Genomic DNA, 16,451 nt, shown 5'->3' on the forward strand with positions numbered 1-16,451 from the left:
CCTGTATTTATTTTGACTATAGAACTTTGCCAATCTTTTTAATCATCTTAGGGTTGACCTAAGGCTTAAAATGTTGCTTGACTCATCGACTTGGCACGACTCAAGGCATAAACTTGACTCGCTGTGATCAACTGACTCGAGGTTGACTCGACTCAAAGTGAAATGACACGTGTGACTCGTGACCCGTGTGTGCATAGTGTTGATTATGCGACTCGAAAATGCAAAAAGCAAAAATTTTCCGTCATTTTTGTGGAGGGTACCGACTTTCTCCCGAAAAAGAAAGACGTGAAAAAGAATCGAAGTTTTCGAATGCATGTTGAATGAGCTTAGTCAAATGTTGTTTGATACTAATCCATCCTAGGCTATCTCAATGGTTGACTCAATGATGAAAGTATTTGGGTAACTTAGGCACGGAGGCTAAGCACTTCATACTTCGTGATGCAATGATGATTATGATTGATGAGTGATTTTGATATGACAAGGCATGCTTCAGCGTTGTGTTAAGATTCCATGACAAAGGGTTCCTAAGGGAAGTATATTTGGTCATGTATCTGTGATGTGTGTGAAAGTGACACTAAAGTTAGGCCGCAAGGGCTAAGTGTGTGGAAAAATATATTGAAAAGAGCCAAATGGTGGTGACTCTTAGGCTAGGTAAGCTAATGATGTAGAGATCAAGCCCCCAAGTCTATCTCTAAATGAAAAGGGATGAGCATAGGGAATCCCTTGATATGATCATGGTGTGAGTGTGTGAATGTGAATATGAATGTATGTTTATTACGGCCGCACCTCGATGTGAGGTTGCCTACGTATCCGTTAGGAATCAGGCCGAACGTAGCTCTATTCGAACCTCGCACAAGTGTGTATACCTCAAAAAGGTATTTTTAAGGGTTGTAACGTGGTTAGGCTAAAGGTTTAAAGAAGAAGGGGATAAAGGCTCAAGACCCTAGATAAGCCCCCAAGGTGTGCGATCTTGCTTTTGAATCTTTGAGTTTCTACTCTTTTTTAGCTCTCTTTGTTTTAGAATTTATTTCATTTTTATAAGTGTGGGAAATCCCGATCATGCGGTCTATCACTCACTTGGCATTCATGTTTCTCAGGCACGGTACCGAGCACTCGATAAGAGACGCAATCTGAGACGTGTTCATATCAAAGATATTTTCATATCAAAGACATTGGAACACTTGCCCTTTTGTACACTTTATTTATTTATTTTTGCTGTTTTATTCTTTTGAATTTGCTCAAGCTTTCTTTAGAATTGCAAAAGTTGCACACCATCCCATCCCAAGGTTAGGTAGATGTAGGTTGAAAAAAGAAAGGTCTATCGTTAGATGAGGCTCAAAGTGGTTTATGAAGAAAGGATTGCATATTTGAAAGGTGAAAGGAGATATGAAGTGGCTACAAGGGTTGCCTTAAATCATTGGTATACCTTGTGTTTAATTCGACATTGTTTTTTTTTTTTTTTTTTTTTTTTTTTTTTTTTTTTGCAAAATAATGAAATGATCATATGTAAGGAAATAAATGCTCATTTTATTAAAGGAAAATAAATAATGATCCTACAAAATAAATCTAAGGGAAAAGAAAGGTGCTATGCTAGACTTATTGGGGAAAGGAAAAAATGAAAAAGAAATAGAAAAAGATGTCTCGAAATCTTGTCGTTGAAGCTCGCCTCTTGTCTTGTGTTGTTCCCTTTATCATCACTCGCTCTTCTCGCTAGCTAGAGGCAATGGGACCTTGTTTGCTTCTATGAGATCTTGAATGAGGTTTTGAAACTTGCAGAATTCATCAGTAGTATGACCGCGCCCTCGATGGTACTTGCAATAGGAGTTTGGATTCCATCTCGAAGATCAATTTTCTGGTGTTGGATCCTCGGTAGGGCCAATAGGTTTGATTAATCCTCGATCGTAAAGACGATCGAAAGCAGCATCGTAGGTCATTCCAATGGGTGTGAACTCTCGCCTTGGTTTCTTTTTAGATCCTTGATTGTCCATGGCTAAGACACCACTATGGTCAAAGGTACTAACATTATTACTAGAGTGGGCGTTTTCGGAAGAAGAAGGATTGTCGTTCTTCTTTCCTTTCCAGTCACCGTGGTTACTATTGTTAGTAGCTTTTTGCTTTGCGAGGTCGTCTTCGATCTCGATACCTATGTCATAGACGGCTCTGAAAGTATTCAAGTTGTGTTGATATTTTAAGTGCTTTGAATACTTCTCTTGAAGATTCTTGATAAACATCCTCACAGACTCCTTTTCGGTGGGGACTTCAATCATCTTGGCGGAAGTTTCCCTCCATTTATTAAAGAAAGAAGTAAAGCCTTCATTCTCTTTTTGTCTTAGAATCTCAAGTTGTCTATGATCGGTTTCAACTTGAATATTGCACTTGTATCTACCAACGAAAGCGTTTACTATCGATTCCCAGGTAGAGGTTTTCTCCTTGTCAAGGGAGAAGTACCATTGTTGGCAAACAGTTTCAAGAGATAGTGAGAACAGAGAAGGGAACACCTTCTTATCGATACCCTTAATACTCATTATGGTTTCAAAAGCTCTTAGATGAAAGTAAGGATTATCCGTTGCCTTGAATTTTGGGATGTCAGTGGCGTTGAACTTATGCGGAAGAAGTTCCTTGTCCTGCGAGACCCCTTATGATGTAAGCTCTTGAAACTTGTAATCGCTAGACAACTAGCTTAAGCTCTCTTGCATGAGGTCCATCTGTTGTTGCTTCACGGGGTCATCGATCTTGAGTGCGAGAAGCTTCAGTGTTTCAGTCACTGTAGCCAGTTGGTTCTTAAGATCATTGACTTCTTCTTGAGTTGCCATTATCTTCTTAGTCTTCCTCTTTTGGTGAATCGGTTTATCAAAAAGTGAGACTTGAATAAAGAGGTTGTCCTTGATTAATCGCCCTTCTCTCCTTGACCAAGTACTGTGGAAAAGGAATTTGGGGATACTTATTGTTAATTATTTGACTCAAACTTTATTCAACATGCAATGGATGGAGGAAGTGAAGAAATATGGAAGAATGTGAAGAAGATTTAGGTGGAGGGATATGAAGAATTAGGAATAAAATGTACCCCCCAACTCAAATGACGGAAAGACTGACTCATGCATGGACCTAAGACATGGTCATGGTGATGTACTCAAAGTGTGTGCTAAGACTAGTGAGTGTAGGTGATATGTTAAGACTCGTGTCATGACCATGTGGCTAGACTATGTGACTTAGACTCGATTAATGACTCGACAAGGTGTTATCGACAACAAAAATTAACCGAATTAATTAGCAACTGGTTAATTGGACACTAGGTGATGACTCGACCAATAATCCGAACTGTCGGCCAAACGACAGGACTGGCGTCACACCATGGAGCTTGGCGCCAGACGACAGAGCTATCGTCAGGCGCTACACTTCATAGTGTGGCGCTACAGCTCAGACCTTGGCGCCAATATTGGAGCTTCGGTCTGGGACTGTTTTCGGTATTATTAGTCAATTGGGGTATGCCTAAAGTCGTACTAGGTCAATTCTGATTAAAATATTAGACTTTAATGACTCTAATTAATTAATTAATTAATTAGGCAAAGTTCTTTAAGCCATTAATTTTTTAGTCTCAACACAAGTTAACAAACGGTTAAGAAAAACATAGAATATATATGCACAACAAATAATGCACACTTAGTCAAGTAGGCACAATATGATGCAATGCGTTTGCAACCTAACCATGGCTTTAGTTCTCTAAAGTTCGGGATATGGTTTAGTCAAAGAGGGTCCATGGTTAATTGTCCGGATGCACTGCGCGGAAGCCTAACCGTGAAGGGTTGGCGCGAGTGGATGGGACACCGCGAGTTTTAGAAAAAACTCGCTTCCATGGTTTGGTGAATTCAACATCTCGGATGTACCCTTTGTTGCACGGAGCGTTCAATCGGGTAGATGAAGCATGAATTCCCAGAGGGTTATGTCCATTTGTAGAACACATATGGGTTTCAGAAAAGTGAGAAAAAATTCAATCAGGAAGTAGGATCGAGCAAACAATACGAAAAACCGGTCGAAATTAGAACTCATATTTCTGGCTCGGTATTGGGGGAAATTGGCGCCAACAATCAGAGATTGGCGCTAGCTTTTAACTGTAGTGCCTGGCGCCAATACTAGCGTCTGGCGCTACGACTAAAATACTGCCGCCAAGCTCTGGCCCCTGACGCTACTTCCCACATGCCTCAACAGCTTTCTGTGCGCGATAAAATTTTCCAGTTTCGCGCGGTGTTATCTCAGTCCTAGTTGTGAAAGATATATCTCAAATTTCCTACGTGTAAAATCCTATGTTTTTAACTCATTACGGATGGTCTTTCCAATGAGATCTTTTTTATGCATATGACAATAATGTTAATCAAAATTACGCACATGAAATACTTAGAACTTTTCGAGTCTCATCCACTCATTCTAAATCATTGCCGAAACAAATTCAGGAATAAAAATAGAAATCCTCCCCAGTGGAGTCGCCAAAAACTGTAGGGAATAATTTTAAGCCGTTAATCCCACTAGCTTGAACCCCACTGTGATCATACACTAAAGTACGGTGGCGTCCAAAAGGGAAGAAGATAGAGCAAAAGAGTCGCCAACAAGTTTTTTAGGAACTTGTAAACCATTCACGAGGTGAAGGTTACACCCCTTAACGATCCAAGAGATCGTCAACTCCATAAGGTCTAGAACCAAATAAGGGTTCGGGGATGAAGGTACAAATCCAACCTAAAAGAGATTGAACCTGCCCTAATAATAGGCCTCTACTTTATTCTGATCGTATTCATGTGCGCTTTTTAATTAACATGCAATCAATAAGTTTACCCTAAACCTGTTTATCTATGTTAGTTGAATATAATGCACAAATAAATCTATTATTGACGATCACTTGAAATCATAATCAAATTAACCTAACAAGATTATTAATTATCTTATTAAGCGTGATTACAAGTACCAAATTCCCTTTAAACATGCATAAAAGGCGTGATCAAGCAATAACAATAAATAAATATCAAGCAACATAATATTCATAAATAATAATTATAACAATTATAATAATCATCATAAACATGTTAAAGCATAATATTAATAGCAAGATCCTAGGCATGATACTAACAAGATTAATAACAAACCCTAGCATGTCACTAAGCAATAAAAATCAAAGCTTTAACCCTAACATGATACTACAATCATAAATAATAGGAAGAACATAGGAAGTATCGTAACAATCATATTTAATATTAAAAATACCCTAGACATGATACTAAGAATATCATAATAACAATATAAACATGATTTCTACATCATAATATCAATTAAAACCAGTAAAGTACTTACTTTGATGCCTCGTACCTCTTTCTAATAACAAAATACACACGTTAGTAACTTCAAGGAAAAAATAATTGAAAGAGAGATTTGGGACCAAACCCTCAGAAATTAAACCTTTCACGTCTAGGGCGAAGGCAACTTCGAATATGACTAGGTGTTTCTAGATCTTGTGAATGCGGAATTTTGTATTTAAAAGCAAGGTTTAGAAAAAGAAAGAGAGATGAATGAATGATTATAGAAGAGAATGAGAGAGAATTGGAGAATTAAAGATTGCGAATGAAAACTGATTGTTGATTGAGAATTCGTGAGAATTGGTGAATCATTAGTGAATGAAAACGGAGTTTTTAATACGATATTTATAGAGAAAATCAGCCAAAAAGATAAATTAAACAAAACAGAGTCTGACGCATAGAAAACAGAGCTGGCGCCACCCTTGGCTAACTGGCGCCAGGCACCATCACTAGCGCCAGGCGCCAGGCCTGGTTCCAGGCGCCAAGGCCTGGGGTTAGGCGCCAAGCTTATTTCCAACGCGTTTTCGAAATTCAGATAAGTTTACCGTACTGGAGGATAAAATCATATAATTTCCTCGAAAATGGTATTTGATTTTGATTAAAACTCTGAAAAGTCAACATAAGTCAATTTATCAATACTAATTGAATTAGGAATGAAAAGAACCTTCTAGAAGATTCTAGAGAACTAAAACCATTCCTAATTGCATTAGGAATGATAAATCATATTAGGCCCTCCCCTAGATCATTGGGCCGTATATAAGGCTCAAACCGGGCCCAGTTTAGTAAATTGGCCATAACTTCCTCAATATTCATCGGAATTGGGCTTATAATATATCGTTGGAAAGGTCTTTTCAATCCCCTCCAACTACACTACTATTGGACCCATATCATGGACCAACCAAACTAGATTGACTGTTTTCTTAAAATAAGTTTTCAAAAATAGAGAGAAGAGAAAAGAAAATAAAACTTTCCGCAACACTAGACTTTCCACACTTTCACTTCATTCGATTATGATTCGACGTGAAAGGTACTCATCACTGGGTTTGGTTTTGGGGAGACACAAATGGGTGTCTACAGTAGTATGTTTATACCCTGACATTACTTTTAAAGAATAACAGGTATTCACTAACATATCCAAATGTCAATGCCAACAAAAACATAAGATGTATATACCCAAAGATACAAAAATTTTAAGTCATTGCCAAAAAAAAAAAAAAAAAAACAGTGTGTCATTGGTAAACTGGTAGTCACCATAATTCTAAATGGCCAATGCCAAAAACAACTTGGATGAAGTGTATATACCCACAGATGCAAAAATTAAGAGGTCAACAAACTAGTATTCACTAAAATACCAAAAAGGTCATTTCAAACATAAACATAAGATGTATATACCCAAAGATACAAATTTTCAAGTCAACAAAGTACAATTTTCATTTTTCAAACAAGTGGAGTAAAACTATTGTCATGTGCAAGACAATAGAATATACATATTGTTGGAAATACAGCAAAATTAACAACATATGAATCCTTTCTTTCTAAATTGAAAAACATATACCATAACAAAATAAAAAAAATGCAAATTTGAACATGACAATACTTAGTTTATTTATGTTAAAAGGGGTAAATTTGGACACTATACTTTTTCAATCGACATGACAATATTATACTAACACAGTTAGAGATATGAACTACAAAAGTAACCTATAATTGGAACCGGAAAAAAAAAATTGGCAATTTATTTAAGGAAAAAAAAAACAGAGTTAATTCAATCACTCTAAAACAACGGAATTGAATTATAAATTGAAATCAAATCTAAATATACCATTTATGCACAACATATACATAAAATCGACGACGGCAATTCTATTAATAAATTTCACAAGAATGTTGTAGTTCACATTTTTGACAAAATTTTGTACATAATTTTTCATTTTTAAGGAATAATAATGCCGTAAATTTTGTAAATGCTATAATTAACAACATTTAAAATAAAGTAAAAAAGAATTGACATACCTTGTGCCCGAGTTTGAAGAAGGTTGAATGTGAATGGTGAAGTTGGAGAGGTTTTAGTTGAGAAGAGTGGTTTTGGAAAATTGGGGATTGTGAATGGCGGTTTATGGGAAATTTTTTTGACCTTTTATTTTAAATTTTGACGGTTTTCTTTTGAATTTTTTTTTTAATTTCCCTCTAACCGAGGTGGGTGTATGTGGTTGGGGTTTGATTGAGTGTTTAGGTGGATGTGGTAATGATGACATGCAAAATATTTATTTTTAATAAATTTTACATATATTTATTTGTCTAGAAGTTGTAACAAAAATCTAATTGAGGTTGTAATAATGTGACAATTGTAGGCGTCGCTCGAAGTGCGCCTACGTTAAAAGCATGTTGTGAATATGCTTGGCACTCATAGGAAGTGGGAATTGACATTACGATTAGGGACAACGATTAGGGACAAATAAAGTAGGGAGCCGCCAACAAGTTTTTAAGGAACTTGTAAACCGTCCACGGATCATAAAAAGGCAACCACGATAAGGGACAACGATAGGCAACAACGATTGACCCGTGAAGGTTACACCCCATTCATAATCCATGAGATTACTAACTCCATATGGTTCGGAACCACGAAAGGAGGATCGGGGATGATGGTACGAAGTGAGTCATGGAGTCACATTCGCCCGTATTGGCCTCTACTCGATTCTTATAGTGAAAAGTGATTCCTGCGATCTCAAAGGCATACAAACAAAATATTCAATTTGCTCCAAACTATTATTAAGCTAAATTGGTTCAAAATTAATGCACACGTAATTCTAAAATATTGTGATCGCTTGATTAAACACCAAGATTAAAAGGAACCTAAACCGGTTGTCCAAATTATCTTATTAGTCGTGATGTTCAATTACATATTCCCTTTAACATGCAATATTGTGATCAATATAATAGAATCAATATAAACATAAAAAGAACCAATTTAATCATAATTCTAACAACAGAAAAAATCGTTAGAAAAATAATAATAAAAAGAGCATAACTCTTACTTTGAATCTGTTTGCTTGCAACTACAAAATAATAAAACGAGTTAGTAACTTCAAGGAAATAATAAAACAACAATTAAATTAAATTAAATAAAAACAAGGTTAATTTTGGGGCCAAACCCTCAAACGATTCTACCTTTCACGCCTTGGTTTAAGGACAGAACCTTGAGTAAAATATGGACTCCTTTGAGTGCTTGAAGAGGGAATTTTGAAGTGAAAAGGGTAGGCTAGTGTTTAGGTTAAGAGCATAGAAGAGAGGAAAAAACAAGAATCATAGAATTCTCCTTGCCCCGTTCATCAGAAATGAGGGGGTATTTATAGGGAAATGTGCTGAGGGAGCACACGGAACCCTAAAATGATAAAAAAAACCCTAAAAAATATCCCGTGACACGGTCAGACTGTACCGTGACACGGTTAGACTGTACCGTCAGACGGTACAAGTTCCCGTGACACGGTCAGTCTTTGGAGTGTCGCGGGAAATTTTCAGAAAACGGAACGGAAAACGCGTTAAGGGTTTACGCGGAAAGGACACGGAACTCCCCGTGTCACGGCAGACCTCCCGTGTCACGGGAAGTCCCACCATCAGACGGGAAGTGTTCCCGTGACACGGTCAATTCCAGTTCACTTTTCCGTCTAAATTCATTTTAAACCCTAATTTCATTCGGCTTTTTGAGTGCCGATTGATGATTACGGGCTTTTTTCTGACTTTTAATATTCGGGCTAAAATAAGAAAATAATAAATAAAATATTTGGGCCAAAAATAATAATAATAAAATAAAAAAGGTTTGGGCTTAAAATTAATTAACAAATTAAAACTATGCTTTTATCAAACACCAAGACTGATTCATGGACCTTTCAAAAATATGAATTTAATAAAATACAATTTTTTAAGCACTCTCGGGATTAAATACTAAACCCGACCAACAGTGGCGGTGAAAGGTTATTTATCATCGGGCTTGGTTTTGGGGAGACATTCTTAGGTGTCTACAACAATGCTTTCTTTTTAAAAAAAAAATAAATTTGTGACAATGCTAAATTGTATTTCCTATATTTTGCACTGTTAACTGTTAATATCCTACTGCAACTTGTGTCAAACACCTTTGAAATGCAATCCGATTCATTTATTTATTTTCTTAATCAACTCGTGTATTTATTTTCACAAACAACTCGTTCATTCATGTGCATGAATTTTTTATTTATTCACATTTGTTTATTTAATTATCAAGTTTATACGGTATAATTAAGATGTAAATATTATGCTACTAATGAGATTTTCATATCTCAAAAGTACGAAGCTCGTTTAGTATAAAAGCTCGTTTATTATTAAGCTTGTTTATTATTAAGCTCGTTCATTTATCAGCTCGTTTAATAAACGAGTTGTTCATGAACTATTTGTCAACATACATTATACTAAATGAGCCGATCTTGAACAGATTTTTGAGCTCGATTGAAAGCTCGAGATCCTGCTCGGACTCGCCTAAGTAAAATGAACTCATTGTTTTCTGTAATTGTTCATTATCATATAGGTTAATACCGTCCATTCACACAATACTAAAGTTGGTAATCTAAATTAGTTGTTCTAAATCTAAATGAAGGACATATATTGTATACAAAACTTTTATATGCAAATATTTGAAAATACGGGTAATTTTATACTACAATAATTAGTTGAGCGTGGCACATGTAGCATATGAGTGGTCATGCCATTGTTTTATGTTAATTGTATGTATTTCCTTCTATTAATGTGTTTTGTGTTATATTTAGCTATATATTGATTTAACAAAAAATTTTAATATATGGGATCATTTTTCCTATAAGTAATCAATCACCATTAATTACAACCCGAGACAATATTTTATATTGGATACACCTGCCATTATGCAATATCTTGTATAGAATACATGCCATTAATATATAGTGGTTTTGTTTTATTTAAAATTACCATTTTTGTTAATGAATTAGTTATTTTTGATTAACATATGTCAAGGTATAAATTGTTTACATTAATATACAAAAAACCTGCCATTATTCACTACAGGTCCAATATTGAGTAGCTGCTATGAAGCTAGGTTTTATTAAATATATGTTAGGTTACTCATTTTTATTAAAAATAATACATTTTTAAATTTTATATAAACGTTTATAAAAAAAGTTAATAAACTATAAAGTAACAGTTATTTTTATTCTTTTTTTTGGTTGAGGGAAGTTATTTTTATTTTCTATTTTTAGAAAAAGGGAAAAACTATAAATTCCCTTATCAAAAAAAAAAAAATTGTACTTTCATACTGTAGTGTGGTAAAAAAAACGGTTACACTACAATGATATAACATTAATAATCATTTTTTATTTTTATTTTATTTTATAAAAAAAAAACGGTTTTTGCTTCAAAAAAAAAAAGAAAAGAAAAAACGGTTTCGTTTTTTGGTTGAGGGAAGTTATTTTTATTTTCTATTTTTTTAAAAAAGGAAAAAACTATACATTCCCTTATCCAAAAAAAAAAACCCGGTTACAATTACCTTATATATAAAGCATTACATTGTGCATCACCCTGTTTTAATTTATTTTCACATAACTCTAGTAATATTCATCACATTTGGAAATGGAGTTTGAAGAGAGTAATCCACGCAACATGGAGGCTGATTAAGAAATTGTATGTGTCTATATCTAATTTATTCTTAATTATTTCACTTTATTTATTAGAGTTCTATACAATATCTTTTATTTAGTAAAGTTCAAAATTACTGCATTTCCTATATTTGATTCATTTATTAGAGCATATGTAAGAGTAGATCACATAATCATGTCTTAAATTGTAAAGTACTAATTTTTATTTTTAACTTATCATCTGTTTTCTATATCTTTTATTTAAAAATAATTAATTAATATTTGTATTTATCCTATATTGTAGAGTTATTGTAGTGAAGACGCATAATTTATACTCTTGTAAAATGTGTGTGGACACACATTGAACACATTGACTCTGGTTTCTACATAATGTACTTGACAGGATGTTATTAACGAACACAAAAGGCCATCGTGCGATGAAGGAATCAACACCTTACCTTCCAAAAAACAAAAGGCAAATGATGTCTCACTTCACGAGGAATGGCTTTTGAGAAGAAAGAGGATAATAAATGAACAAAACCGACCAATAGACACAACAGTTTGCAATTGCCTACAGAATATAATGGAAGATAAAATGAGAGACCCTCAGTGGTCATTTCCTCCATTGCCAAAAGCATTGTGGTTTCAATTGTGCACATTTCATGAGGTGCATCCCATAGATGCTAAAAGTCCTTGCATTGGTGGAGTGAAGTCCGTGATGGAGTTAATCTGGTCAAAAATGAGTGAAAAAAGGGTTGCTCAATGCATGCTTGTCTGTCGAGAATGGGGTAGGGCAATACCTTTCTTTGTGAACGATTCCGTAGTACGTCGTAAATGGACTTGGTTTAATGACAACCGCGCTGAACACAAAATCAAGAGACCAAAGCCTAATTACGTCAGACTTCTGAATTTACAACATCTACGTAACAATTAGATGTACTATCCTTAATATCAATTAATCTTTTGTTTTGTTTATGTCTAAATGGAATTTCTCCTTATGAAGTTGTGATATTGTTTTTAATATGTAACGTGTAATGCATTGTACAGACATTACTATAAGTAATTTTCTGTTATGTAGTTGTAATATCCTATTAATGTGCAACGACCTATGCATTGTATTGACATTACTTGTATTGCTAATGCTGAATCACAAAAAAATTATATTTGAGTTATATCCAAAACTAACATCATATAATTCTACTTTTATATAATTTTGTTGTTAGATAAGATCTTTATTTTTACCTATCCCTTAAACTTATTTATTTTGGAAGATAATCCTTCAAAATATAATGACCTATATAAATTAAACTTAGTTTAAATAACTGCTTGAATATTTATAGTAAATAATTTGAAATTAAAAATCTTTTTTTTTTTTAAAAAAAAGGTAATTCAATCACTGTTTTTTTTTTAAAAAAAATTGGAAATAATCTTGCATACAGCTGTTTAATTCCATTATTATATTTAATTATTAAATTAGAGTTAATATTAGACAACGACATAAAAAAACGTTCATTATTTAATCACAGAAAAAAAAAGTACATATATAACTCAGATAATGCCGATAATCACCTATGTATATGTATGTCAATTCCAATAATTATAAAATTAAAGTGTTTGTTAGAGAATTCGTTCATAGTAAAATACCTAAGTGAAGTACATGCAGTCACTTACAGGTTCTTATGTAATTACCTATGCCTTGTTAAACAATTATTTAAACTATAAATTCCAACCATTAATATGATATTTCAAATTTATTGTAGTATATAGTTATCATTTTTTATTATATCACCAAAAGTTTATATTATTAATTTGGGAAGACAATCCTTCAAAATATAATGACCAATATAACCAACTTAATTTTTATAACTTCTAGATTTTTTATAGTAAAAAAATTTAAAGATAAAATCTCTTAAAAAAATAGCTGTAAACATTTTTTTAAATAACTTTTACAAGTACCATTATTTGATTTACCAATTTTACAAATATATGGTATTACCTATTCAAAAAAATTATATGATATTCGAAATATATTCACAAAATAACATCTTTATCTATATTGCTATTTCTCGAATTTGATTCACCTTCGCTATAATTTTGTGCTGTGATATGATCCTTTCTTATTTTATAAAAAGTAAAAGTATAGCGATTTACATATTAATATGGGAAGATAATCTTTCATAATATAATGAGCAATATAAATGCTAGATTATTTATAGTAAATAAATTGGAAGATAAAATCTTAACATAAAAATAGATGATAATGTACTCCTAAATTTTCGCCTAATCTAGTGATACATGACACACTTTAAGGGATAACTATCATAATTGTATTTACTTTCATTGAAAACAATCTTGAAGAACACTTTTTTATTCCAATGCTGTTTTTACTTTTTAAATTAGAATTATTATTAGATAACAACATAAAAAATGTACACTATGCTATTACGAAAATAATAAAACATAGATTATAAATCAAATTATTAAAGTCATCACCTATGTATATGTATGTCAACACCAATCAACTGTAATAAGAATGTGTTTGTAAGATTATTCGTTCATCTTAAAATGCTTAAAATGTATTATATGGATTAACTTACAAGGTATTATGTCAATACCTATTTGTTATACCAATTATTTAATATATAAATTTCAACAATCAATATACTTCTATTCATCTCTTTGGATGATTTCAGTTTTTCAATGATATTGTATTTTAAAAAATTATAATTAATATGTGCGCACTGTAATTATAAATTGTCATTGTATACATTAACCATAATTGAGCGCCTTTAATTATGGACAATAGTGTATACCAAAAAAAAAAAGAAAAACATATATACATAAATATATTGAAAAGATTTTATAAATATCTTTTACAAGTACCAAAAAATTAATAAAATATACCAGATAACCCACGACAAAATGAAACAAACAAAATAGGTTATAACATAAAATGTTGTATGAAATTACATATTATATTGAATACACCATTGTTTTTACTTATTAATCATATTTCAGGTAATTAATTATTCAAATATACAACATTGTCTTGAGTTATTAACTGTATTTCGGGTTAAATTATGTCATGAATTACCTAATACATTACAGATTACTACCAAATACATTGGTTGCTCCTTGGGAGGAGCTTTATTTATATAAGCATGCATAAAGGAAAAAAAAGAATGAGTAGATATTTAACATAAATAAACAGATTGCTAAGAAATAAAATGATAAAGAGTAAATTAAGATATAAAATACTGTTTACAAAATTATAACAAGAATTTATTCTGTATGTGTAATATAAATTATGAAGTTCGGTTATTAGTAAATCAATTTATTCTATTTAATTTCATATTGATGTAATATATGACTAGTTCATATTTGGAGGGAAATAAATATTAAAATTATAGCAATTTACATATTAATATGGGAAGATAATCTTTCAAAATATAATGAGCAATATAACTGATAGATTATGTATAGGAAATAAATTGAAAGATAAAATCTTAACATAAAAATAGATGATGATGTACTCCTAAAATTTCGCCTACTTTAATGATACATGGCACACTTTAAGGGATAACTATCATAATTGTATTTACTTTCATTGAAAACAATCTTGAAGAACACTTTTTTATTTCATTGTTAATTTTATTTTTTAAATAAGAATTATTATTAGATAACAACATAAAAAATGTACAATATGTTATTACAAAAAAATTAAGACATAGATGAGTGAAATTAAGTAGGTAATCACTTATTGAATATGATAAAAACATCAACCATTAAAAACCCTAATGGTTTATCCAAAATAAACTATGCACATTATCAAATAAAAACATAACCATAATTAACGACAATGAATGTGATTAAATATAGCTAATCCTCCAACGTAAGATTAACAAAATCAATATATTTTGTAATCTTGGGGACTTTTTCTGGACGTTTGGTGAAGGAATCGGTCGACCCCGTTTCTTCATTTAACACAATATCATATAGCGTTTCCGCCACCTCAAGAACACGTTTCCCATTATAATTCAATGGCAACTTGTTGAACATGAATTGCTCTCTGTAGTAAGAGTTTAGCTCGAGTCGAAAGATATTTTTAAGAAATTTGGAAATGGTTACATCATCAATCAAAGACTCGGCTTGTGTAACACCACAAACGATGATTAGTCTTTTCATAAATATCCGGAATTCGATTCAATCTTTTACATGACTTACATCATCACCCAATATTCCGGGAAGAGGCCCATCATCAGGGTTTTCATCGTAGGGCATTCCGTTATCCATACGATACATCGTAACTTCATCGGCAAAAATCATTTCAACCGTAGGTAATTGCCCACATGCAATCAATATGTCACTTATCTTTTTTTCCCCAATACAATAAAGTAAATGAGTGACACTACTACAAAAAATGGTTTAGAGAACGGTTTAAATAGACTTTATAGAACGTCTCAGGACCGTTCTTCTGCTAAGCGATGTATAAAGTATAAAGAACGGTTCGAATAGGCGTTTTGTATTCTCAATTATAGAGAACGGTTGTGTATGATCACCGTCCTCTATTCCATGCCTAAAATTAGAAAATGATGAAGGAAAAGACAACTGTCATAATACTTAACCGTTTTGTTTTGCTAATACCAAAGAGAACGGTTTGGTATGCCAACAGTTCTCTATTCCTCCTTTTTTATAAAAAAAAAAATAATAAAAAAAAAATCATTTGCGATATATATTAGGCAGCTAATTGCAAATTGAAAACTTACTCAACGTAAATACATAGAAGTCTCCGTAAAAAAAAATACATAGAAGTCAAATGAAAATACCAACTACCAAAGTACTCAAAACTTATTATTAAAACTGATAATATTTTCATACAACTAAATTGCAAATGAAAAAGGAATACCAAGATATCAAATAAAAATAAATTTTCTACAAAGATCTCTTTTTCTTTCAATGATTCTGATCGACCGACAATAAATCATATACTTGTATGCAGTACTTGATCTTCTTTTATGAATAATCTGCATTAATATGAAAGTAACATTCAAATTTCGAATTCACAAGACATGCATGTCCTGCAATTAAACAAATCTCCTAGAGTGTTAAAAAATTCTTCGTAATCAAACAACATACAATGAAAAAAAAAAAAAACAAAGCAAAATTTATAACTCTAAGATTGTGAGGAATATATTTTCAAAATAACATCAAAATTAGGATCTAAATAAGAATCAAGAAAAATCAAACAATAAGAATCGAAATCATAAGAAATTGGATACAATAACAAGACCTGCAAACTAAATTGAAACTAAATTAAACGAAATAAAAGTGGAATGATTTACCTTGAAGTTGGATCTTATTGACTTCATTTTGTTGATATAGCTTTGAAATTGTTCAAAATATAGGAAAAGCTTATAATTATAAATTGTGGCTCGCCATTGTCAAGAATCTCTAAGGTTGAAGCTTCTCTTTCCTT

Source organism: Chenopodium album, chromosome 2, assembly GCF_948465745.1.
Source record: "Chenopodium album chromosome 2, dcCheAlbu1.1, whole genome shotgun sequence".
Classification (NCBI taxonomy): domain Eukaryota; kingdom Viridiplantae; phylum Streptophyta; class Magnoliopsida; order Caryophyllales; family Amaranthaceae; genus Chenopodium; species Chenopodium album.